Below are 26162 nucleotides of genomic sequence, written 5' to 3'. Positions count from 1 at the left end.
CTCTCTATGAGGGTTAGCAAAGGCCACCCTTTAGAGAAAAAAGCGAGGATAATGCTATAACCAGGCCCTATGTGACACTGCCTGAGTGTACAGCAGACAGACAATGGCTACTCTGCTCGTTCTTCTTGTGGTCAACATGTGACCAGTCAGAGTTGAAGGTTACTATCTTTATTAGAAATGATTGGCAGAAATTCAGTTTTCTCAAAACAATGATGCTGAGTCATGTTGGATTTTCACTATAGAATGTTATAATGTGTTTACTGAGTGAGAAATACATACGTGCTCACTCACACAACATATGGATATGGCATGTTCTTAATATTAATAGCCTGAAAGCCATTGAAAGAAAGGGTCTCCAGTGGTTTGAAAAAGGAGGGGTAGGAAGAAAAATATTGGTTTAAAATATGGCACTTAGAGAATCTATTTTTTATGTCCTTTAAAGCACTACCACTTTTCAGGAGAAGATGAACTGAAAGCCCTATTTTAATAACTGGTTAGAAGTAACCTCTCTGGAAAGAACAAAGCTCATTTTCTGAAGACAATCCCTGCACCATGATAGTGAAAATGATGGGCAATTCAGGAAAATAAAAGCTAGCCTAGAAATCATATGCAACAAACCAAACAGCTTGTCCACAGCCCATTCCTCAGCAAGTGGGCAGAATAAACAGACAGGACTGCAGGGGGGAGGACAGCTGTGTGTCCCTGGCCTGCTTTGGGCAGCCAAATGGGTCACTCAAAAGCTCCAACTTGGAGGCTACAAGTTCAGTGTACTCAGTTTCACCAAGTTTAACTGAAAGAATTGGCTAGCACACTGATCTACAAGTGAAAAGACTTAAAGTTTAGTCTTATCTCTGCCAATAATTACCTCTGTGACCTTGAAAAAGTCATCTAATGTCCCCAGAAATCAGATAATCTTCAAGGGCCATCTAACTCTAACCTTCTAAGAATAAGTAAATTCTAACTTGGGTTACAGAAGAAAAGTCTCAAACTTTAGGATATTGTGAGTTGAACAGTAACGTCTTAACTGATGAAAATCCATTTGCAATGATTTTATTGAGATTGAAATAAAAGCTACTATTTAATGAGCACTTATTATATGCCAAGTCCTCTATTTATGTCATCTGCAGCCATTAACCTCATAAAGAAATATTATTATCCCTGTTTCACAGATCTGTAAATTGAGGTATAAAGAGTTTAGGAAAATTGCCCAAGATTTCCACAATTATTAAATTTTGAAGCCAAGATTTATGCACAGATCTGATTCATATTTTTACCCCCTTTTTTTCCTGTAGCTGGCTACCAATTCTATTTTTATTTATATAAAAACTCACAGTAAAAGAAAGTTTCTGAGCTCTGTGATGTGAAGTTTCTGATAAATATATGAGCAATTATGACAGAGATGGATAGCTGAACACCAAAATATGTGCACATCTATAGTGGGAGTATTGCTGGGAGGTAGACACATAGTCACCCACTACATTTCCTAGCACAACCCCTCTTGCTTCCAGGAAGGGCCAATAATTCTGTTTCTCCAACAGAATGTTAAGGACGTGATATATTTTGACTTCCAGACCGTGGAATTTGAGAAGTGCATGGGAGTTCTGCATACTCTCTTTTCTCAGCCACCTGCAGCAAAGAACTCCAAGGTAGAAGATGTAAACCATGAGAGGGTAGGAGCATGGGTCCCTGAATTACTGTGTAAAAGAGATCAGCCTACTGTTCAGGAACAACTACACTGAACTATCACATTAGTGAGGAAAGAACATTTGTTACATAAGACAGTAACATTCTAGGGTTTGTTTGTTACATCGGCTAGCATTTCCCTAAGACAGGTAATCAGATGAACTATGTAGTGAACTTCTTATCTCTTTGCCCCTACCTTCCTCTAACACAATATTTCTCAATCTGTGTGTTGGGGAGAGGCAAAAGAGTTGGGATAAGAGAATGGGGAAGCTTTAAAAGACAGAAAAGCAGAGGAATAGAATGGATATATCAAATTGTCTTAGCCCATTCACAGACACATCCCATTTTGGTAGTTATGACACACACACCCATTTGGTAATTGTATCTTGGTAATAATGATATGTGCCAACACACACACTACATCTACCTTCCTAATACCCAGCCACACGTATCAGTTGAGAACCACCGTCCTGACATTCAAAGATGGTCACAACTGTTGATTCAGTCCTTCGCCAATCTTTTAAGACAGTTCTATTCTCATGCCAGAAAATACAAGAAGGACCAGACCAGCACCGTAGCGGCTGGACTTCCCAATCTGTCAGTTTGGCAAACTAGCCCCACAACCAACTCAGAGATCCATCCTAAGCCCAAGAAAATTTACCTCTGAACTTGGGAAGGGAGTCAGGAGGACACATGAGATACCAGATCCAGGAAAGTGTTAAAAGCAGCCAAGTTCCTCTAGGAGAGCCCAGGACTTGATGGTGGAAAGTAGGTCTATGTGCCTAAGAGTCCTCGAAGGGTATGGTATGTGTGGGCTAGGTAGCTCTACAAATTCTCACAAAGTCTAACGCAAGTACACGAAATGCAATTACCAAAGGACAAAGCTGAATTGTGGCTGGAAATCCCAGACAACCATCCCAAGTTTAGGAGAATGCAGGTATCTGCATTCAGATAGGGAAAGAGGTGGGGAGTCCCATAAGAGCAGCATAAAGCATCCATTCAGATCTTCATGTCTTACCACGTCCTCAGGTGAATCTGATAGGAGGCAGGTTTCCTGTTCAACTCCTCCTATATTCCTTGTTGTGGCAGAAACATATTCCAAGGGCTGGGCCGCTCTGAGCTCATGGAAGAGGAGAGGTGGGTGAGTTATTATAAAACAGCATTAAGACTTTTCTAAACCAGGAGGTAACTTAGGGATAATTTTCCACCCCCTTACTTTACAAACGAAGGACCAAGCTCCATTTGCTGATTTTAACTAGATAAGAGACAGACAGAGAGAGAGATAAGGGGATAGCACAATGCCTGCAGCCTCCTCCTTGCCCAGTGACTGACCAGGAACCACATACAGGAAGAACTACAGGTCAACTACATTGTCTCCCAAAGCTTTAAGTGGCAGGCTGTGAATGTGAGGGGAGAGCCTTGCGAGAAGAAATGGTTACACAATGCCAGGCTTCCCCATGGGCCTTCAGAGAGTCTCAGTTTAGCATCAGTTTGGAACATTCAGGCCTGAATGTTCAGGACGGATGAAACAGACTGTTGCCCATTTCCTCCTCGCAGGTGGCAGTGGCACTGCTTCCACCTGGTTTCACTGGAAATCAACTACCCCCCACGCCAAGCTGTGTAGAGAAGGGTTTGAGAGCAATGATCAGGATTAAAAAACAACGACAACAACAACAAAAATCTTTCTTGGATCAGACATCGCAGATCCTGCTGAGAACTCTGTGCTGCTTTCCATGATGTACTCGAAGCAGAAGAATCCCCCAAATTGGGGCAACAGGAGGCACTGGAGAGGCTGGGCTGTAATCAGACTCCATTCCTTAGTGAGCTCTACCCTTAGCACAATCAGAGCCAAGGAATTTCATGCTTGGGTCTTGGAGCCTCCTCAGTGTTTAATCAATCAGCGGGACAAGTTTGCTAGATTCTCCATCTCAGCAGGGGCCTGAGCTGCCTGCCAAACACTTCCTGTGAGGAACTTTTGAAAAAAGAAAAAGGACAGTGAAAGAAAACAAAAACCAGCAAGCTGTGTCGGTGTGACAGGAAGGGGCCCCGTGGGACTAAGGGCAACTTTTCAGATAGAAGAAGGGGGAGCAGGGCCAAGTCCCACCTTGCCTGGCTCTGAGCGTCCCAGGGGCAACCTGTCACCTGCTCTTTAAAGAAGTGTAACATCCAAGCATGCAGGAGCCATGGGAGAGGCGTAGGTAGCATGTCTGAAGAAGGCTTGTTTATGCCTCCCTCTCTGGACTCCCTCTCCCTACCCTCCCTAGATGGGATCAGATGCTCCCTGTCACCAGACCCTTTTGTCAGACTGCAGAGTCCCTACCAATCTGAGTCCCTCCAAAAGCTTTTGTGTTCAATGAACTTCAGTTTCCAGGAGGCAATGTTTTAAATGAGTCACTCTCCAACTCCCTGCCTAAGTGATTTCATTTTTAATGAGCTTCATTGCCAGTGGCTTCATTGAGCAGGGTATTCTGATCAGAGAATACATAGGGAAAAAAAAGCCTTAGAAAGCATCAAATCCAGCCTCACAGTTTTTCAGAAGAGCAAACTAGGGTACTCTAATAAAGTGCTAAATATATAATGTGTGCTGGATATATTATGCTATATACTAAGATGGTAAAACCCATAATTTCTGCAGTATTAGGAGGAGAGATCATAAAACTTGCATAGAAGCAGGTGGTGCCTAAAACTATCTTACATTCCTCAGCATGAAAATAAGGTTAGTGTGTTAGTTTCCCAGGGCTGCCATAATAAAGTGCTACAAACTGGGTGGCTTAAGACAACAGAAATTTATTCTCTCACAGTTCTGGAGGCTGGAAGTCTGAAATCAAGGTGTCAGCAGGGTTGACTCTCTCCGAGGGCTCTGTGAGGGCATCAGTACCCATGCTTCTCTCCTGGTGATGGCTGGCAATCCTTGGCATTCCCTTGGCCCATAGATGCATCACTCCAACTGCTGTCCCCAGCATCCCATGACACTGTTCCTGTGTTTCAACACATCATCTTCACTCTGCGTGTGTCTCTCTTGTTTATATAAGGACCCCAGTCATACTGGATTCAGGGTTCAGCCTAATCAAATATGACCTCATCTTAACTTGGTTACGTCTGCAAAAACCTATTTCCAAGCAAGGTCATATCCACAAGTACCAAAGGTTAGCACTTCAAAACATGTTTTTTGGGGACACAATTTAACCCATATCAGGTAATATCTTTCCTGTCTACTTATTCTTAAGGAGAGTAGATGTTAAAACACACAAACTTGTAAACTTTGTGTATACACTTTGTGTTTTTTAAAAACCTTTTGTCTTCTATTTTCCTCAAAAGTAAGGGCTGTAAAAGATATACCCTGGGCCCCGTTCCAGTTCCTCCTTAGAGCCTGTGTTGTTTCCTCAGAAACCCAAGCTGTGTGTGTGGCACAGCAAGTAATGTCCAGAGAGCAGCTTTCCCAAGGTCAGGCTTGACCTCACATGCATCCAGGCTCTCAGCCAACACAAGTGGCACCCCAGCCCCCAGTGCTCTGTCATCTTTTTGTGATGGTGAGTTCCTTCTGCGGTATGTGTGCGCTGCTGTGAAGGATTGGAGAGGCATCTGAAGGAGACTGGAAAATGAACTTTGGCTTCCTTTAAGGAATTTGAAAGATGGAAAAGTCCTTGCCTCTCTACACTTGCTACTTTTCTTTCTGAATCTCAGCCACATTTGCCACTTCCCTTTAGCCTCCCAGTAACCCCTTGTGGCTCTGACCATGAGAGCGCTGAAGTTCAGAGACCACCTCACCCACCTGAGATTACCAAATAGTGGCAGAAAGTGGGGCTTGGGTGCAGAAGGTATATTTTTCAGGTTGAGAACTTTCTGTTACGTGCTTCAGCTCTGCAGAGAATGACTCTTCCCAGAAATATAATTGGAAAGGTAGGGTCCATAGGGTTTCTGGGTCTGCAGTTTAGATAAGAATACCAAAATCTAGAAAACATGAAAGATGGATCCTGTGAGGAGTTTCAGTGAGTCTAGTAACTCGAATGAGTTCTGGTGTTAGCTCATAGCCTTACTGCCTATTAAAATGAAACCTTTCTTAGCGGGAATCAGATTCAAGTTCAACTCATTATAGTTTGCTCAGAGCGAGCCACAGGTCTAGAGCACCGGATTTGATTGAAATACCAGGAAGCTGCTTGGTCTCTTCCAGTCCACATGTAATTAAATATCTATAGGGTGCCAGTGTCGCTATCCCCTGAGCACTGTGGAGGCTGCATCAGAAGCCCAGGACTCCACTTCTTTCCTCAAGGAGTTTAGAATATCATGGGTAGGCCTGATTTGTACACCTAAAATAAAGAGTTTCAAATGTTAGCATAAAACAAAACATATCAAGGGTCAACAAGTACAGCAGTAGGATCCACAGGCAGTCGGCATAAGGAGAAACCAGTGTCGAATGGAGGTAAAGGAAAGACTTTCTTTGGAGTCAGTCCTGCCCATCCCAGCTTTGCCTGGCTACAACTTCTGGTAAACCCTCAACTTGCAAATCCAGAACAATTCCATCTATTATCCCAGTTTTTCTTGAACTTTTTGACCACAACACACAATTAAAAAACTACTTTCTATGACAACTCAGTACTCACCTACAAAAGCATAAAGAAGCAGTATTCTTCTGGATGGGTTCCTTCATTTCTCTAGATTCAGTGTCCATCCTGCTTTTCTCCCCATGTAGCAGATGCAAGGGGACTATGTCAATGGGCTCTGTTGCCCTCCAGCCAAAGGTGGGTTTGGCCAAAAGGAGGCACCATTAGGAGATAGGGATGACAGGAGGGGAGTGGTATTGGGGCATGTTGCATGCCAGCTCCCACTTGCCAGCTGGTGTGTGATGTCTGCCTCCCTCTTCCAGAGATCCCAGCATTCACCAAGCAGGTCAGCACCTGTAGATAACAAAGCCAGGGAGATGAGGCTTTGAGCCACTAGATTTGGAACTGCTGAGCACATTGTTTGGAGGCTAACTTCCTAGGTGGGCCAGTGCCTCCGTTCTAACAATACTCAGCCAAAATTTCTTATTCTCCTGGCTAACTGACTCAAGGAAGCATGAGGTGTTAAACCATGAAGCAAGGAAGATGGGTCCTGAAGAACGGAAAGGGTTTTGAAAAGTGAAAGAAATTGTAAAAAAAAAAAGACACAAGGTAGCCCTGTTCTTTAATCAAGCAACTCATTTGATTTGATGCTTAGATTGGCAATAGCATCCCCTTTGAAGGTCTGTGAAAGCAAAGAGAACATCTTTCTTGCATGACTCTCAAAATTTGTAAGACTAATTTCTCTTATATACTGAACAATGTCTCCCTGTAAAAATAAAAAGTGCTACTCACTTCTTTCAAAGATGATTTCATGAAATTGGCTATTCATAGGAGTCCGGCTCCATCTCCTGTTCAGGAGCACCGGGGCGTATCTAACCTCTGTGCCAGTGGCTGGGCTTTCTCAATCAACCTGTTGTATGTTGCTGTTGTATCTGACTTTGCAAAGAGCAGCCTCACATACACAGAGCTGAAGGTAACTGGTTGGCATTTTTATGAGCTTTTATTCTTTATTGCATTGCTTTAATCTAAGAAGAAAAAAGTGAATTTAAGGTTTTATAATCCTAATAACCCATGTTGCATTTATTATACATCCAGCCCATAAGCCTCTGATCATGAATATTGACTATCCTGAGTAATGACAAGGGGAGACAGTGGTTGGTTGAGCCTTCCGAATGTTGGCAGCTGAAGAAACCTGTGGTTTTCATGTGGTCTGCATGTCTCATCAGCACTGAGGAGAGCGGTCAAGCCAGAGAAGAAAGCTGCTTCCCTTCCCCTGTGGAATGGAGACTGTGCAGCCCTGCCCTCTCTGGCAACCATCTCATCTGAAAACTGTTGAAGTAGATGAAAAGAATCTGAAAATTTCCTTGAAGAAGATTATGCCCATCCACAGGATTTTGAGCCACTTTCATTGGCTTGGTGTGGCAGTCTTCCCTCCATAAAAAGTATAAGTCACCTGGGGCCTGCATTGTTTCCTCTTTAAATGCTTTTATCTGGCTCCCCATGATGAGCCATTAGCAGCACTGTAAAGTGATGCAAGCTATATAGTGGAAGTAAAGTGGACCTTGACATCTGAAGCATAGATTTGAGTCTCGGCCCATTCCCCACTGCCTTGTGAACCTGGGCTAGCCATTAAGAAGACTGAGCTTTTACTTTCTTGTTATAATTCAGAAATAATAGCAATATTTCACTTATGGGTTTGTTATGCAAGTTAAATGAGTGTTTGGAGGTTGGTCCTAGGGAGGAGTTTGGGTCATGGGGACAATTCCTCAGGAATAGATGAATACCCTCTCATGGGGGTGAGTGAGTTCTGTCTCTCTCACAGGAATGGATGAGTTCCCACACGAATGAACTGTTAAAAAGAGGCTGGCTTCCTCTGCTTTTCTCGCTTGCTTCCTCTTGTGCCGTGTGATCTCTTTGCACTTGCCTGCTTTCCCGCTTTCCACCATGAGTGGAAGCAGCCTGAGGCCCTCACTAGAAGTAGCTGCTCAATCATGAACCTTGCAGCCACCAAAATCATGAACTAAACAAATTTCTCTTTATAAATTACCCAGCCTCAGGCATTCTGTTGTAACAACACTAAACGGAGTAAAACAGGGGATAATCCTTAGATTAAGGGAAGACCCTTAATCCAGATGCACTATTAAATGTAAAAGAGCAGCAATCCCCAACCTTTTTGGCACCAGGAATGAGTTTCACAGAAGACAATTTTTCCACAGATTTGAGGGTGGGATGGTTTCAGGACGATTCAAGCGCATTACATTTATTGTGCACTTTATTTCCATTATGATTATGTTGTAATAGATAATGAAATAATATACACCTCACCATAATGCAGAATCAGTGGGAGCCCTGAGTTTATTTTCCTGCAACTAGATGTTCCCATCTGCGGGGTGATAGGAGACAGTCACAAATTATCAGACATTACATTCTCATAAGGAGCACACAACCTAGACCCCTCACATGTGCAGTTTACAATAGGGTTCGTGCTCCTGTGAGAATCTAATGCCACCAGTGATCTGACAGGAGGCAGAGCTCGGGCAGTAATGCTCACTCACCTGCCACCCACCTACTGCTGTGCGGCCTGGTTCCTAAGAGGCCACAGACCAGTACTGGTCCATGGCCCAGGGGTTGCAGACTCCTGTAAAAGAGCAGCACAGGCAGTGGAAATTGCAAGATCGTTCAGGGTAGCTCAAGTAGCTGAAGATGCTGAGAGAGCAGGTGTATATAAGAGTGAGGTAGACAGTGAAGAATGACAGGCAGGCAAGGACCAGTCCACGACAGCTAGAAAACTAGTTATGAAAGCCCCCAATAGGGTGGCAATTGAGCCATGGGTATACATGAGATTGTCCAGGGAGAATATGTGGGATTTAAAAAAAAAAAAGGAAAAGTCATGAGAATTAAATCATTTGGAATATTCAGATTGAATGGAAAAATGAAGAAAAAGCTATTCACGATGGATACTTGAGAATTAGTGTCATAAAGTCAGAAAATGAGACTTAAAGAAAAGAAACCACCTTGGAAAGTGTAGCAGGGAAATTGCATAAGACAAGAATTAATGGTATCTGTTGGGTTTGGCTTTTAGGTAGTCTCTGGCAGTCTGGAGCAAAAGCAGTTTGAAATGGTGATCATGAAAGCCTGATTTCAGAAGTTTAAAGATAAAACAGAAGATTAAAATCTGGAGGTCATGAAAGAAGCAATATTTTCAAGTGAAGAAAAGAAAGAATGTGTTAATAGGTAGGTTACTGAGTAGAAAGAGGTTTACCAAAACCATAGAGACACGAGTCTATTTATAGAATTCAATAGAAATGGGATAATTTAAAACACAAGAAAAAGAGAGGGATAAAAAGAAAGAGGTAACTTTATGTTGCTCTCCAGAAACTCTGGAACTACCATGAAGGTGACTCTGAACTCACACTCTGAACATCTCTGCCTATTCCTTCTACCAAGCTATAACCAATGTGTCTATCCTTCTGCCAAAAACTTCGGCATAACTGCTATCCCATCAAACATACATAAAGGCCCTAATGTCAAGGTGTAGTAAAGACATAGAGTGCTTAGTGGTCCAGAAGCAGCAGGCCAGGAAGGTGGAGGAGGACAGAAGCAAGAACAACTTCCAGAGAGGAGGAGGAGAAGAGCTGCAGGAAACAGGCTTCTGTTCCCATGACCTTTAACCTTGTGCTAATTGCAGTAAGTGCATTGTGTGCCAGGTGGGGAGGATGCCAACAAAAAACAACAACAAAAACAAACACAAACACACACAAAACCATAGTCTTTTGGGCCGGGAGAACCTAAAAATTGAGTCTGGAGAATTATGACTGTGAAAGAGTGAGGGTGGGGAGCAGTCCCAACAGAGAAAGGGCCAGAAATGTGGTCTCCAAATTCCATCTATACACATTGCTGACTGAATCCTGAATCATACATTTGGGGGGAAAAAAAATCCCCTCAAAGCAGCTCTGCTAAAGACAAAGATCTTAAATTGAGTCCACACTGCATGAGAAACAGAGTTTGTAACACAGGACCAGCCAAGAGAGTTGCTTGCTAAAATAAAAGAACTCTCATTCAAGAAAAGTGACAGGATCCAGAATCTGTACAAGATTGCATTCACAATATTAAACTTATAATCTAAAATTAGCCAACATGTAAGGGCTTTAAAAATCAGAACACGGCCGGGCGCAATGGCTCATGACTGTAATCCCAGCATTTTGGGAGGCCGAGGTGGGCAGATCACGAGGTCAGGAGTTCAAGACCAGCCTGGCCAACATGGTGAAATCTTGTCTCTACTAAAAATACAAAAATTAGCTGGGCATGGTGGCATGCACCTACCTCTAATCCCAGCTACTTGGGAGGCTGAGGCAGAAGAATCGCTTGAACCTGGGAGGCGGAGGTTGCAGTGAGCCGAGATCATGCCACTGTAAGTAAAAAAATAAAAAAACAGAACACATTCTCAAAAGAAAAGAAAAATCAAGTGAGATTTTATCCTGATCCTAAGATGTTGGAATTAGCAGCGAAGATTTTAAAGCAGCTATGGTAATCATGCTCAGTGGAGTAAAATAAAATATGCTTGCAACAATTGCAAGGATAGGAATCTCAGAAGAAAAATGTAAATACTGCAAAACAAACATATAAAAATTTTAGAACTGAATTCTAGAACCGCAGCAATGTGGTTGCAAAGTTTTTATACTGTATGTGAACTGGTACAATTGTAGCTGAAAAGGGACTGTAGAAAGATAAGATTATATATTGTAATCCTACAGCAATTATGCTTTTATTGCAAAAGAGTACATGTAAAAATCATGAAAAAATTAAAATAGAATTCTAAAATATCTTCTAATAACGAAAAAGTCAAGACAGAAAGATTAAAGAGGCAAGTAAAATAATAATTAAATAGATTCAAATAAAACTATATCAATATTTAATGTAATTACTAATAATAGGCTAAACACTCAAAAGGGAAAAATTGTCAGAATAGATTAAAAAATACAAGCCCACTATATTCTATATACACAAGACTAACTTTAAATATGAAGACACAGATAGGCTAAAAGTAAATGGAAAGAAATGATAAATCATGTAAATAGTAAGTACAAAAAGATGGAGTAACTATTTTAATATCAAATAAAATGAATTTTAAGAAGAAAAGTATTAGCAGACACAAAAGTGATAATTCTTCATGTTAAAAGTGGCAATTCATTAAGAAGACTTAATCATAACTGTGTTTGTACTTAACAGTTTCACAATATATAGAGAAAAAATTAGCAGATTTAAAAGAGAAGTAGACATTTTTACAATCATAGCTGCAAAGTTTAACACCATTCTCTCAACAATTGCTAAAACAATCATACAAAATATCAACAAAGACACAGGATATCTGAATAACACTATCAACTATCTTGACTCTATTGATGTTTATAGAACACTCAACCCAACAGAGGCATAATACATATTTTATAAGTGCACGTAAAACATTCACAAAAATAGGCATAATACATATTCTTTACAAGTACACAAAAATATCCTTAACCATAAAACAAATCTCGATAAATGTAAAAGACTGAGAAGAGTGACTTCACCAAAATGGCAGAGTAGAAGCAATCTGGCTTCACTCTCCCCCATGGAAAACTGAAAACAAATATCTAGAGCCAAGATTATCATCAGCAGTATCTCAGAACTCAAATCTGAGGCCAAAATGATCCCCAGGGCCATAGAGAGGTGAAAAACTCTGAGTAGATGGTACAAGAAATGAACTCTACATCTGTGATGTCCTTTCCCCAAGCTGCCGCGCACTGCACAGAAAAGTCCCCACAGAATCAAACTTTCTACATTAGAAAAAGTGAGATCCAGGCAGACAGCTAGCTTTTCCACCATGTCGAATTTCTTCACTGGAAAACCTTTCCTGCCTAAACCACAGAAAAAATTCTGAGTGGCTGAAAGGAGGAAAAACCCTGAGGGCAGCTTGAGAAGAACAGAGAAGGTGGGACTAGCAACCCTGGCCTTTGAAATTGTCCTGTTTATCTCAGCCAAAGGAGATGCCAAATCAGTGTAGCTTTTCAGCAGCATCACACCATAGGTGGTAAGGTCCACAGGTCCCTTGGACATGAAACCCTGCCTAGTCTTTCCACACAGCCTGGGTAGCCCCTGCCCAATCGGGATGGGCAGCAGTCTGAATGTTTGTGAGAATCAAGGCAAACCTAGGCTTGAGGAGGTGCCATCTACTGCCAAAAAGGAGGCAGTGAGGTAGGGTAAAAGGGGCTCAACACGTGAACCACAAAGAACCTCTAAACAAACACACTCTAGGAAGACCAAAACAAGCCACACAGCAAAGACTGAAATAATTAACTAATCCTTCAGTGTAAAGACATAGATGTATGTCCACAAGAAACAACAGCAAACAGGGAACCATGGTCTCCCCAAACAGACAACGAAAGGAGCCAGTGATCAACCCAGCAAGATGGCGATGTGTGAACTCTCAGATCAAGAATTCCAAATTATCAGTTTTAAGGAAACTCAGTGAACTTCAACATAACACAGAAAATAAATGCAGAAATTTGTCACAGAAAGTTAACAAAGAGATTGAAATAATTTTTACAAAATCAAATGAATCTTGGAACTGAGAAATACATTTGCTAAAATAAAAAAATGCATTAAAGGCTATTAACAGCAGAATGGATCAAGCAGAAGAAAGAATCAGTGAGCCTAAAGACAGGTTATTTGAAAACACATTGTAAGAGAAGAAAAAAGAAAATGAAAGGGAACAAACTACACCTACGGGATACAGAAAATAACTCCAAAAGAGCAAATCTAAGAGTCACTGGTGTTAAAGAAGGAGTTGAGAAAGAGCAAGGAGTAGAAAGCTTATTCAGAGAAAACAAAACAGAAAACTTTTCAAACATAGAGAAAAATATAAATATCCAGGTACAGGAAGGTCAGAGATCACCAAACAGATTCAATCCAAATAAGACTACCTCAAGGCATACAACAATCAGACTCTCAGATCTCAAGGACAAAGAAAGGATCATTAAAGCAGAATGAGAAAAGAAGCAAATAACATATAAAGGAGCTCCAATCCATCTGGCTACAGACATCTCATCAGAAACCATACAGGTTCAGTAACGAATGGAATGACGGCCGGGTGCGGTGGCTCATGCCAGTAATCCCAGCACTTTGGGAGGCCGAGGCGGGCGGATCACAAGGTCAGGAGATCGAGACTATCCTCGCTAACACGGTGAAACCCCATCTTTACTAAAAATACAAAAAATTAGCCAGGCACGGTGGCAGGCACCTGTAGTCCCAGCTACTCGGGAGGCTGAGGCAGGAGAATGGCGCGAACCTGGCAGGCAGAGCTTGCAGTGAGCCGAGATCACGCCACTGCACTCCAGCCTGGGCGACAGAGTGAGACTCTGTCTCAAAACAAACAAACAAACAAACAAACAAAACAAGAATGGGATGACATATTCAAAGTGCTGAAAGAAAAAACAAAACTGCCAACTGAGAATTCCATACCCCAGCAAAACTATTCTTTAAACACAAAAGAAAGTTAAAAGTCTTTCTCAGACAAACAATAGCTGAGAAACTTCATCACCATCAGACCTGTCTTGTAAGAAATTCTAAAGGGAATTCTTCAATCTGAAAGAAAAGGACAATAACATACAACAATAAAAAAAAACTGAAAGCGTAAAACCCACTGGTAAAAGTAAATACACAAACTCAGAATATTCTAATGTTGTAATTGTGGTATATAGGACACTCACAGCTCTAGTATGAAGACTAAATGTCAAAACTACAAAAAATAATAACTAAGCAACTTGTTAATATGTAAAGATATAAATTAAGATAACAAAAAGTCAAAATGTGAGGGGATGAAGTTAAAGTGTAGAGGTTATTTTTAGATTTTCCTATGTTGGTTTATTTTCTTTGTGACCTGAGACAAGTCATCATCTGTTTAAAATAACTTGTTCTATCTATGGTTTTTGTAAGCATCATGGTTACCACAATGCAAAACCTGTAATAGATACACTAAAAATAAAAGCAATGAATTAAAACATACTACCAGAAAATAATCACTTACCCACAAAGGAAGATGGTAAGAAAGGAAGAAAAAAAGAGGAGTTACAAAACAACCAGAAAACAGGTAGCAAAATAAGTTACTTATCAATAACTCCTTGCCTATCAATATTAACACTGAATGTAAGAGTAGCCTAAATTCTTCAGTTAAAACAATAAAACATAGAGTAACTGGGTGGATTAAAAAAAAAAAAAAACAGGACCCAACTATATGCTTCCCATAAGAAAATCACCACCTGTAAAGACACAACAGACTGAAAGTGAAGAAATGGAAAAAGATATTCCATGCAAGCAGAAACCAATTAAAAAGCAGGAGTAGCTATACTTTTATATTAGATAAAACACAGTTGATCCATGAATAATTCAAAGGTTAAGGGTGCCAACCCCTTGCACAGTTGAAAATTTGTGTATAGCTTTTGGCTCCCAAGAAACTTAACTACTAATAGCCTACTGTTAACCAAAAGCCTTATCAATTACATAAACAGTCAATTAACACATAGACTAGCATCTACATATATTTTATGCACTCATGACGTATCTAACTTTTTAAAATTTTTTTCAATATTTCTAGGCTATGTGCTTTGTCTGTGATTTTATCAAATTGTCACAAATCTCCAAAAAAATTTCCAATATATTTACTGAAAAAAATCTGCATACAAGTAAACCCACACAGTTCAAACGCATGTTGTTCAAGGGTCAATTGTAGACTACAAGTTAAAGATCATAAAAAGAGACAAAATGGTCACTATACAATGATAAAGGGGTCAGTTCAGTGAGAGGATATAACAAATGTAAATATATATGCACACAACACTGGAGCACCCAAATATATAAAGCAAACATCAATGGATCTAAAGGGAAAATAGACCACAATACAATAATAGTAGGGGACCTCACCACCCTACTCTCAGTAATTGACAGATCATCCAGACAGAAAATCAACAAACACATTGAAGTTAAACTATACATTAGACTAGATAGACCTAAGCAATATTTACAACCTTTCACTCAACTGCTGCAGAACACACATTCTTCTCAGCAGCCCGTGGACATTATCCAGTATAGGACACAAAACAAGTCTCAACAAATTCAGAAAGATCAAAATCATATCGAGCATCTTTTTTGGGCACAGTGAAATAAAACTAGAAATCAATAACAGGAACTTTTAAAATTACAAAAACACATGGAAATTAAACAATATGCTCTTGAATAATCAATGGGTCAATGAAGAAATTAAGAAGAAAATTCTAAAATGTCTTGAAACAAATGGAAATGGAAATGAAACATATGAAAATACATGGAATACAACAAAATCAGTACCAACGGGGAAGTTTATAGCAATGTAAGATTGAAATAATACAATGTATGTGCTCTGATCACAAAGAAATTAAATTAGAAATCCATAGCAATAAGACAATTGAGAAAACCCAAATAATTAGATGGTGTACTTCTAAATAATCTTCTGGTCAAAGAAGATATCATGAAAGAAATTAGAAAATATTTTGAACTGAGTAACAATGAAATTATCATTGATATCAAATTTGTGGAATGGAACTAAATCAATGCCTAAAGGGAAATTAATAACTGTGTTTAAATGCCTATGTTAAAAATAAGAAAGATCTAGAGTCAGTGATCTGAGATCTCACCTTATAAAATGAAAAAACAAGAGCAAATTAAACTAAAGTAAAGAGAGAGAAGAAAATATAACAAAGAGCAGAAAACAATAAAATAAAAAATAAACATGCAATAAAAAAGAAAAGTGAAAAGAAAATCTGATTCTTTGAAAAGACCAACAAATTGGCAAGCCTCAATAGATTGAGCAAAACAAAAAATAGAGGTACAAATTATCAGAATAAGGAATGAAAAAAGGGGCATAAGACTAGAGATACTATGGATATTAGAAGGATAATAAGGGAATATGTTATACAAGTTTAAGCTAACAGATCTGACAATGTAGATGAAATGGGCAAATTCTTTTAATAACGTGAATAAGAAAATCGATCCAAGATGAAATCAATAAATTAAATGTCCCTATATCAACAAAAGAAAATTGAATTCATAACTTAAAACTTTTTCACAGAGAAAACTCTAGGGCAAGATTGCTTTAATAATATTTCTATCAAATATTTAATAAATAACACCCAAATCTACACAAAGTCCTTCAGAAAACAGAGAAAGAGGAAATACTTCCCAGCTCATTGTACAAGGTCAGTATTATCCTAATACAAAACTAGACAAAGATAACACAAGAAAAAAAAGAACTATAATTCAAGATTTCTCATAAACATGGACACAAAAATTCTAGCAAAATGTTGGTGAATGAAATACAGCAATATATATAAAGCCTAATGTATTCATGATTAAGTAATGTTTATGCCAGGAATGCAGACTTAGTTTAATATTCAAAACTCAGCCAATGTAATTCTCCATATTAACATGAAAAAGAAGAAAAGGCATATCATCATTTTAATTGATACTAAAAAATTTAAAAGCATTTTATAAAATTCAATACCCTTTCATTACAAAAATTCATAGTTTGGAATGGAAGGAACAAACTCAATCTAATTAAGGGCATCTGTGAAAAACCTATAGCCAACTTCATATTCAGTGAAGGTCAATGGTGAAAGGTTCAGTGCTTTCAGCCCAAGATCAGGAATGAAGGACAGTCATCCACCCCCACTTTTCTTCAACATTATACTGAGGTATCTAACTAATGGGCTCAAAGAAATAAATAAAACCATAATAAAGGGAAAAGAATAATGAAAACTTTCTTTACTGACACGATATGATCATGTATATAAAAAATTCTGAGGAATAAACAAAAAAAGAACTAACAAATGAATTTAAGAAAGTCATAGAACGCAGTCAATTTACAAATATCCATTACATTTCTATATTCTAATAATAAGAAATTAGAAAATAAAAATTTTTAATAATATACTTAAGAATAAATTTAACAAGAAATGTAGAAGACCTCTACACTGAAAACTATAAATCAACACAAAAGGAAACTGAAGAAAAATACACTGTGCTCATAGATTGATCAATAGTGTTAAGATGGCAGTTCTCCCCCAAACTGATCTATACAGTCAATGCAGTCCCGATCAGAATCTTAGCAGACAACTTTAAAAATATTGACAAGCTGATTTTAAAATTTACATGAGGGGCCAGGCGCAGTGGCTCACACCTGTAATCCCAGCACTTTCGGAGGACAAGGGGGGCAGATCACCTGAGGTCAGGAGTTCAAGACCAGCCTGGTCCAAAATGGTGAAACCTCATCTCTACTAAAAATACGAAAATTAGCTGGATGTGGTGGTGGGCACCTGTAATCCCAGCTACTCTGGAGGCTGAGGCAAAAGAATTGCTTGAATCTGGGAGGCGGAGATTGCAATGAGCTGAGATGGCACCACTGCACTCCACCCTGGGCGACAGAGCGAGACTCTGTCTTAAAAAAAAAAAAAAATTAAAAAAATTAAAAATATAATAAAATTTACATGAAAAGTCAAAGGACTGATAATAGGCAAAACAATTTTGGAAAAGGAGAATAAAATTGGGGGATTTAATTTCATGACTGACTATAAAGCTACTGTAATTAAACAGGGTGATATTGGCATAAAGATAGGCATGTAATTAATGGAGCTTGGAGACTCCAGAAATAGACAATTATGAGCAATGCTGCTATGGACATTTGTGAATATGAATCCTGATACACCTAAGCATAACTTTCTATAGGGCACATGTCAAGGAGTATAGGTATAGTCAACAGGTATGGGTATCTTCTACTCACTGCAAAGACTATGTTCTAAAAGCAGCATACCAATTTACTCTTTTGTCAGCAATAAATGGCAGTTTCTGTCTTTGAGCACCCTTTCCAGCACTTGTAATTGTTGAACTTTTTCATTCTAGCCAATCTGATAAGTACACAGTGTTATCTTATCAAAGTTCCAATTTGCATTTCCCTAAGTAATAATAAGCATATATGTCTTTTCATACATTACTTGGTCATTTAGATATCCTATTTGTAATATGCTTATTTAAGTCACTTCCCGTTTCTCTATTAGATAACATGTATTTTTACTATTAATTTGAAGAAGTTTTAAAATATACTCTAGATATAAACCTTTTATTCGTTACACGACAAATAAAAATGTGTTACAAACATATTTTCCCATCTTGCGGTTTGCTGTTTGCCTCTCATTATTTGTATTTTGGTGAGCAAAAGATCTTAATTTTAATGTAGTCCAATATATTAATCCTTTAGACAGCCCAGAAATAAACCCATACATCTATGGCCAATTGATTTTTGACATAGGTTTCAAGAATATACAATGGGAAAAAGATAGTCTCTTCAATAAATGGTGTTGGGAGAACTGGATATCCATACACAGAAGAGTGAGATTAGATCTTTTTCTCATACCATGTGAACAAATCAACTCAAAATAGACTAAAGACTTAAATATAAGACTTGAGACTATAAAACTACTAGAAGAAAACATGCTCCACAACACTGGCCTGGGCAGTAATTGATATAGATAGATATAGATGATAGATAGATAGATAGATAGATAGATAGATAGATAGATAGATAATAGATATAGATATAGATATCTGAAAACACAGGCAACAAAATTTATATATATATAAAATAGACAAATGGGATAGTATCAAACTAAAAAGCTGCTGCATAGCAAATGAAACAATTAACAGAAGGAAGAGACAATCCACAGAATGGGAGAAAATATTTGCAAATCATGTACCTGGCAAGAGGTTAATAGCCAAAATACATAAAGAACCTAAACAACTCCAGAGCAAAAAAACTAATTACCCAATTTTAAAAATGGGCAAAGGATCTGAATATATAGTTCTCAAAAGAAGACATACAAATGGCCAACAGGTTCATGAAAAAAATGCTCAACATCACTAATCATCAGAGAAATGCAAATTAAGACCATAATGAGATATCACCTCACACCTGTGAGAATGGCTATTTACCAAACTGAGGAAAGATTAACATTGGCAAGGATGTGAAGAAAAGGAAACCCTTGTACCCTATTGCTGGATATAAATTAATATAGCCATTCTGTAAAATGGTATGGAAGTTCCTCAAAAAACTTAAAATAGAACAACCAAATGATCCAGCCATCCCACTGCTGGGTATATATCCAAAGGAACTTAAATCAATGTCTAAGGGCTACCTGTACTCCCATGTTCATTGCAGCATTATTTACAATAGTCAAGATATGCAATCAACCTAGGCATCTGTCAACAGATAAATGGATAAAGAAATGTGGTATATAACCTAATGGATTGCTACTCAACCCTATAAAGAAGTAAATCCTGTCATTTTCAACAACGTGGATGAAACTGGAAGACATTAGGTTAAGTGAATTAAGGTAGGCACAGAAAGACAGACACTGTACGATCTCACTTATGTGGGATCTAAAAAAGCCAAACTCACAGAAGTGGAAAATAGAATGATGGTTACTGGAGGCTGGGGGGTGCAGGGAAGTAGGGAGGGAATAGGGAGATATTGGTCAAAGAGTACAAAGTTTCAGTTAAACAGGAAGAATAAGTTTTTGAGGTCTATTGCACATTACATAATAATGTATTATACATTTCAAAAAACCTAAGACAGTAAATTCCAAATGTCTCACCACAAAAACAGAGGTGCTAGATATGCTAATTACATTGATTTAGTAATTCCTTTTTGTATACATGTATCAAAACATCACATTGCACCCCATAAATGTATATTGATTTATCAATTAAAATAATATTAATGAAAATCAATAATTACTAAAATATATAAATAAAAGTAGTTAATATTGTCTTAAAAACAAATACATCAATCCTTTATTTTATAGTTAGAGCTTTCTGAGTCTTGTTTTTCCACACTCTGAAGTCTTGAAGGCATTCACCTGTATTACCTTCGAAAAGCTTTTCCACTTTGCCATTCACACTTAGGTCTACTGACTGCCTAGCATTATCTTTTATATATAGTGTGAGAAAAGGATCCTATTTCATTTTTTCCTTTATGGATATCAAATTGTCCTGGCATTATTTATTGAAAAGATAGCCTTTTCCCAATATTTATATATACTTATATACTAATATACACATATAAATAAATACTTGGCTTATGTCCCCTGTTCCATTGGTCTATTTTTCAGTCTTCATGCCAATATCACACTATCTTAATCATTATAAATTTACAAGTCTTGATAGTGAGTAGGCCAATTTTTCTCAAGCTTTTTTTTTCCTTCAAAGGTGTCTTAATTATTGTCTTTAATTTTAGTATCCATTTTTCTTCAAGCGTGTCTTAACTATTCTCAGTCTTTTAATATTAGTATTTTTAGGTTAATTTTAGAATAAGTTTGTCAGGTTCTGGAAAATACCTGACTGGTATTTTGTTTTGTTTTCATGTCAGATGGTTAACGTGCCTACATCATAACAGGGTTCGAGGGAGGCACATCTCATGCATGAGGGTGAAAACCCAGTCATCACTTACGAGCTACAAAAGGATCTGCCTGGTAGTTTGACTGGGATTGCACTGAATCTTCATGTGCATTTGGAAGAACCAACATCTTCATACTCCGTGTGAGCTTGAAAAATAATATGCATTCTATGGTTGTTGACTGCAGACCTCTATATATGGACATTAAGTAGTTTTGTTAATCATGCTGTTCAAATTTTCCACATTATTAATAATTTTTGTCTGCTGCTTCTATCAATTACTGACAGAGGTATTTCATCATATCCCACTATAATTGCAGACTTGTCTATTTCTCTTTGTAGTTCTATCAATTTTTGATTTATGTATTTTAAGCATATTATTAAAAGTATAGAAATTTAAAACGCGATAAAGCCAAATTTTTAAAAATTCAAAAGCAAAGAAACTAGCAACTATAAAAAGTGGTAACAAACTTGGAAAAAAAACCTGGAAGTTCTAGAATTGGGGAAAAAGGCAATAACAAAAGTTAAGAATTCAATGGATGGCTTTAATCCCAAATTAGATACAGCAGAATTATTAAACTAAAAATTAGGTTAAAAGAATCTATCAAGATGAAGTATGGACAGCAGACAAAAAGATGGAAAATACAGAGAAGTAGGTAAAAGACATAGAACATGCAATGAGAATATGCAACGCGCAATTAATTGTTATTCCCAAAAGAGAAGCAAAAGCAATATTTGAGAAGATAGAGAATTTTCCAAAACTGATTAATTTAAGAAGCCTAGAGGGCTTAAGTCGACCAGGACCATCTTAATCCAATTTCAAGGCTTGGGGTTTTGTGATCTACCCGGAGGACTGGAAGCTCAGTTGTGGGAGCTGTTTTATTCCTGATTAACTCCTACTTACCAGGGTGAAATCCTTGATGGGTTCTGAATTCTTTTTTTTTTTTCTTTTTCTTTTTTTCGTTTTTTGAGACGGAGTCTCGCTCTGTCGCCAGGCTGGAGTATAGTGGTGCGATCTCGGCTCACTGCAAGCTCCGCCTCCCGGGTTCACGCCATTCTCCTGCCTCAGCCTCCCAAGTAGCTGGGACTACAGGCGGCTACTATCACGCCCAGCTAATTTTTGTATTTTTAGTAGAGACGGGGTTTCACCATGTTGGCCAGGATGGTCTCAATCTCTTGACCTCGTGATCCGCCCGCCTCGGCCTCCCAAAGTGCTGGAATTACAGGCCTGAGCCACCGCGCCCGGCCAGGTTCTGAATTCTTATTGTTTTTCTCTCTAGTCTCAGAAAGCTGCCAAAGTGCAGCTCAGAACCTTAGATACTGTATCAGCTAGTGACCATTGAGAAAAATGAAACCACCCTATATTTCTAGCAGAGAAGGATTTAGTTGTTTATAATCAGAGAATTGGTAGTAAAAATGTTGCAAGAACTGGAGAAGTGAAAGGGAAAGGAAATATCACCCAGAGATCAAGAAGCCACCTTAACCCCTGGGTTGTAGTCCACCAGCCCACACGATTGCCACTGCTCCTGGCACTGCTACTGAAAATGACCTACCGCTTCTAAGAAGCTCAGGAGTTAACCCCATCAATGCTGCAGAAACCAACACCAAAGTTGTTGGAGCCTACAATAAGTCACTGTCAGAAGTGGAAAAATGGCTTTTTTCTCTCCTCGTCCAATCAACTTAAGACCACGGGGGCAACGCTATAGTTCGAAAAAGACAGATTTATTCGGCTGTTGCAACAAGGGAAACACCAGAGGAACCATGGAGCATCTCACCAAACACCAGGAAAGACAGCATTATTACAGGATTTGGGAGAAGTGTACAGTTTAGATGAAATTAAAGTGAAGCAGTGTTTGAATAGGCTCAAAGCAAAACAAGGTTGTGTGTAAAGGGTCAATATCATATCTGGACTGCAAAGTGGATCAGAGTCCTGTTTCCTTCGAAACTAAAAAGTTAAGACATATGTGGTATGTTGTGTCTAGAAATCACTTATCTGAAACTCAGCATACAGATTGGATATCAAGTTTGCTTCTCTATATCAAACAGGCTCAGATCCTTCAGGCAAAACTGAGATGTGTTTTATTCTTATAGATATAATTTCAAACCACAAATGATTTTTGGAAAAGGTATTTTCCAATGAGTAGGAAAGCAGTGGTGATTTAAAGAAGATATTATGACACTATACAACTGCAGCATGGCCTTAGAGAAATATTGTTTCCCATTAACTTTACACTTTGGCAGCTTTCTGGAACTAGAGAGAAAAACATTAAGAATCCAGGACCTATCAAGGCTTTATCTGTGGCTGTTGCCCTAGCCTGTTGAATGGCAGGACAGATTGTTACTTTCTCAGTCTGGGTTCACTGTTATATTCTCATCCCTTTCTTCCATTTTCAGTCTTCCTCTAGTGTTTCCCATTGCCAGAACCTAACTAGAACTCAGCTGGCAAGAAAGTCTGGGAAAAGTAGTTTTCAGGCTTGTTGCCCTGAGATACAAAGCAAAGAGATGAAATGGAGCTGAGAGCCAAGAGGAAAAACAACTGACAGAATCTATCTTTTCAAGTTCAGTAAATGCTCAAGAACAAAGTAGTCTTGGATGATGATCTCATCTCTCTAGTTTCTCATCTCCACCGAGATCTTAGCCCATAGTTCCTGACTACCTTTTTCATTCTCTGACACATAAAAGAAAATGATTTTTAGATTTTCCAGCTATTTTAGTTGTTTGAACAGAGTGGATATTTTAGCAAAATTACCTACTTCACCATTACCCATCCCTTCTACTTTCTGTTCAATCTTATCAAACTAATCTTCCTAAACTCAGCTCTGATCATGTCACTTCCCTTTTCAAATATCTCACATGGTTCTGTGTCTCCTGAAAAATCTAACATTTTTACCTGATATTCAGGGACCTCTATGATCCACTTTTGATGTAACACTTCATTCATAATTATCCTCCTCTACTCTCTCATAGGAATAGGATGAGTCACTTCTACAAGAGACTAGGGTCACCAGGCATGGTGGCTCATTCCCGTAATCTCAGCACTGTGAGAGACTGAGGCAGGAGAATCACTTGGGTCCAGGATTTCAGGACCAGCCTGGGCAACATAGCAAGACCTCGTCTCTACTAAAAATTTAAAAATTAGCTGGGTGTGGTGGCATGCACCTGTAGTCCAAGCTACTGAGGATGCTGATGCAGGAGGATCGTTTGAGCCCAGTAGGCTGAGGCTGCAGTGAACTATGATCATTCCACTGCGCTGTGGTCTGGGTGACAGAGCTAGCCCCTGTCTCGAAAAAAAAAAAAAAAAAAAAGAGATGAGAGTCAATCCACCAGTATGAGACTGCCTTCTTTAAAGCACAAGGACCACGGGTGGACGTTTATAACAAGCAATATCAATCACCGTCCTTCTGTGCTTTTCAAATGAACCTGGGACAGAGTCCTCATTTTCTGCAGTAAGGATCGGAGCCCAGGGTTTCCCATGCATATGTGTCCTGCTTTAAGGAAGCTGGTCTGACGAAATAAAGTCGTTGGGAAAAGCAGTCTTATGTGCACAGCATTTCAACCTCCTCTGGGCTGTGCAAGAACTGGACTTGGGCCTAAAACACTTTCTTACAAAGAGAAAAGGAGTCCTCACAGGCTGCACTGGACTTATCACCTTGTGTGGGAATGCTTTGCCCTGTTTCAGACTCAATGTGCACCCCTTTGTTCTGCTTAAGCATGTGTGTCTTATGGCATTCGACCAACCCCACCACTGTTCTATATACAGCTATAGTCTATCTGTCCCTGCAGGGAGGGGATGGGGTCCTTCCGCCATATATCTGTTCATGCAGGGAGGGGATGGGGTCCTTCTGCTGTAACACAGAGGGATGTGTTGCAGGCTCAACAGAGGACCTCAGACATTACACTCTCAGCACTGGGTTCTCATCTCCATTATAAATCCTATTTGTGTAGCAACAGCTGTCAAGAGGTGGCTCAATATGTGCAAATGAGAAATGAGACCAGTCAGTGTGTAGACAGGAACATTTTGCCTGTAGATGGTCTCTGATGCTGACCTCAATAGGTTATGTGAGCTCAGGACACAAGGCAATTTTTATTAGATTGCACCATTCAATGTCCTTAAATTCAGTGCAACCCAAAATGTTTTTCCAAGCTATGTATCATTTCAGTAAAATTGAATCCATATTATTTTAATTCATGGACAATTGACCAGTTAACAAGTTGTATGGTGAGAACAAGTTAATGTCTCCAAACTTTTCAAACCTTGTATTGAAACTCATTTTTTCAGTTATTTTTCTTAGAAACAAAAAGCTTATTATGCAAAAAATAAGTAAATAAATAAACAAACTAACCCCAAACTCCATATGGTCTCAATTAGTCAAGCCCTAGGGGAGCTTAGAAGTGTGTGGTGGGGGAAAGGGTTTGTGACCTAAGAGAACCCATGTTTCTCCCTTTATAAGACTGTAATTCTTCCCTCTCTTTGATTTTCAGATCTCCCCTCCAGATCTACGACATCAAATTTTTCACCCAACGTATTTTATAGTTGTAAAGGGTTTTTTCATCTATCATTTCACTAGATCCTCAGTAAAACCCTATGAAGTCAGCATCTCTAGACAGTAATTTTGTTCCCATTAAATAGAAGGGAAGGTGAGGCTGAAAGAAGTTAGATATCTAAAGGCTCACAGTGTGATATCCAGCCTTCAAAATAGCCCCCAGTGACCCCTGCCTCCCACATTGTACCAGGATTGGCCAGTGTGACCAATAGCAATCAGCAGAAGTAATGCTTTGTCACTTCCAATACTAGGTTATAAAAAGGCAGTGACTTCAGTCTTAAGATCTCATGTTCATTCTCTCTCTCTCTCTCTCACACCTCTCTCTCTCTCTCTCTCTCTCCCTGTCTCTCTCTCCTATGACAGGCCAATGTGATAAGGAACTGAAGTCTCCAGCCAACAGCTAGAAAGAAACTGAGACCTGCCAAAAACCATATGAGTGAGATTGAAAGTGGATCCTTCAGCCCCAGTCAAGCCTTCTGATGAGTTAAACACGGAAAAGGGTGAGCAATTCAGATTCATATTGACTGAAATATTGAAGTCACCTTTAGGCCATAAATTGCACCCATGTTATGGATATTAGATAGCATCTACTAAAGCCTTCTCATTTTATAGATGAGGAAAATGACACCCAGAAAGGAGAGGGACTTACCCCAGGTCACACAGCAAACAGTAGAAACAAGACCAGGACCCAGGCTCTCTCATATTGTATAGGAGTCTTCTATTACTTTTCCATCATCAAGACTGCTCTTAAATGTTTTCCAATGATGGTGTTCCTGGAGGCAGGCTAAACAGGTCAATCTCAGGCCAAAATTTAAAATGAATAGCAGAAATCATTAATGTATCCCCATGCCCTACTTCACAAATGGATTTTGGGGGGAAT

At 38.9% G+C, this 26162-nt stretch overlaps 1 long non-coding RNA gene and 1 other non-coding gene across 2 annotated transcripts; both read right to left on the bottom strand.

Moving 5' to 3' along the window:
- Positions 1-5420: 5420 nt before the first annotated feature.
- LOC117976802 (uncharacterized) lies at positions 5421-26038 on the bottom strand. Its single transcript, XR_004667571.2, has 4 exons — positions 25932-26038; positions 7017-7249; positions 6285-6578; positions 5421-5990 (listed from the first exon to the last, which is right to left on the bottom strand). It is a non-coding gene; the product is annotated as an uncharacterized LOC117976802 (long non-coding RNA).
- LOC112437810 (small nucleolar RNA U13) lies at positions 20707-20808 on the bottom strand. Its single transcript, XR_003026323.2, has one exon. It is a non-coding gene; the product is annotated as a small nucleolar RNA U13 (small nucleolar RNA).
- Positions 26039-26162: the final 124 nt, after the last annotated feature.

The sequence above is a fragment of the Pan paniscus genome, chromosome 17, assembly GCF_029289425.2.
Source record: "Pan paniscus chromosome 17, NHGRI_mPanPan1-v2.0_pri, whole genome shotgun sequence".
NCBI classification, from domain to species: domain Eukaryota; kingdom Metazoa; phylum Chordata; class Mammalia; order Primates; family Hominidae; genus Pan; species Pan paniscus.
The sequence above is the reverse complement of the archived record's forward strand: the minus strand, read 5'-3'. Positions and strand labels throughout refer to the sequence as shown.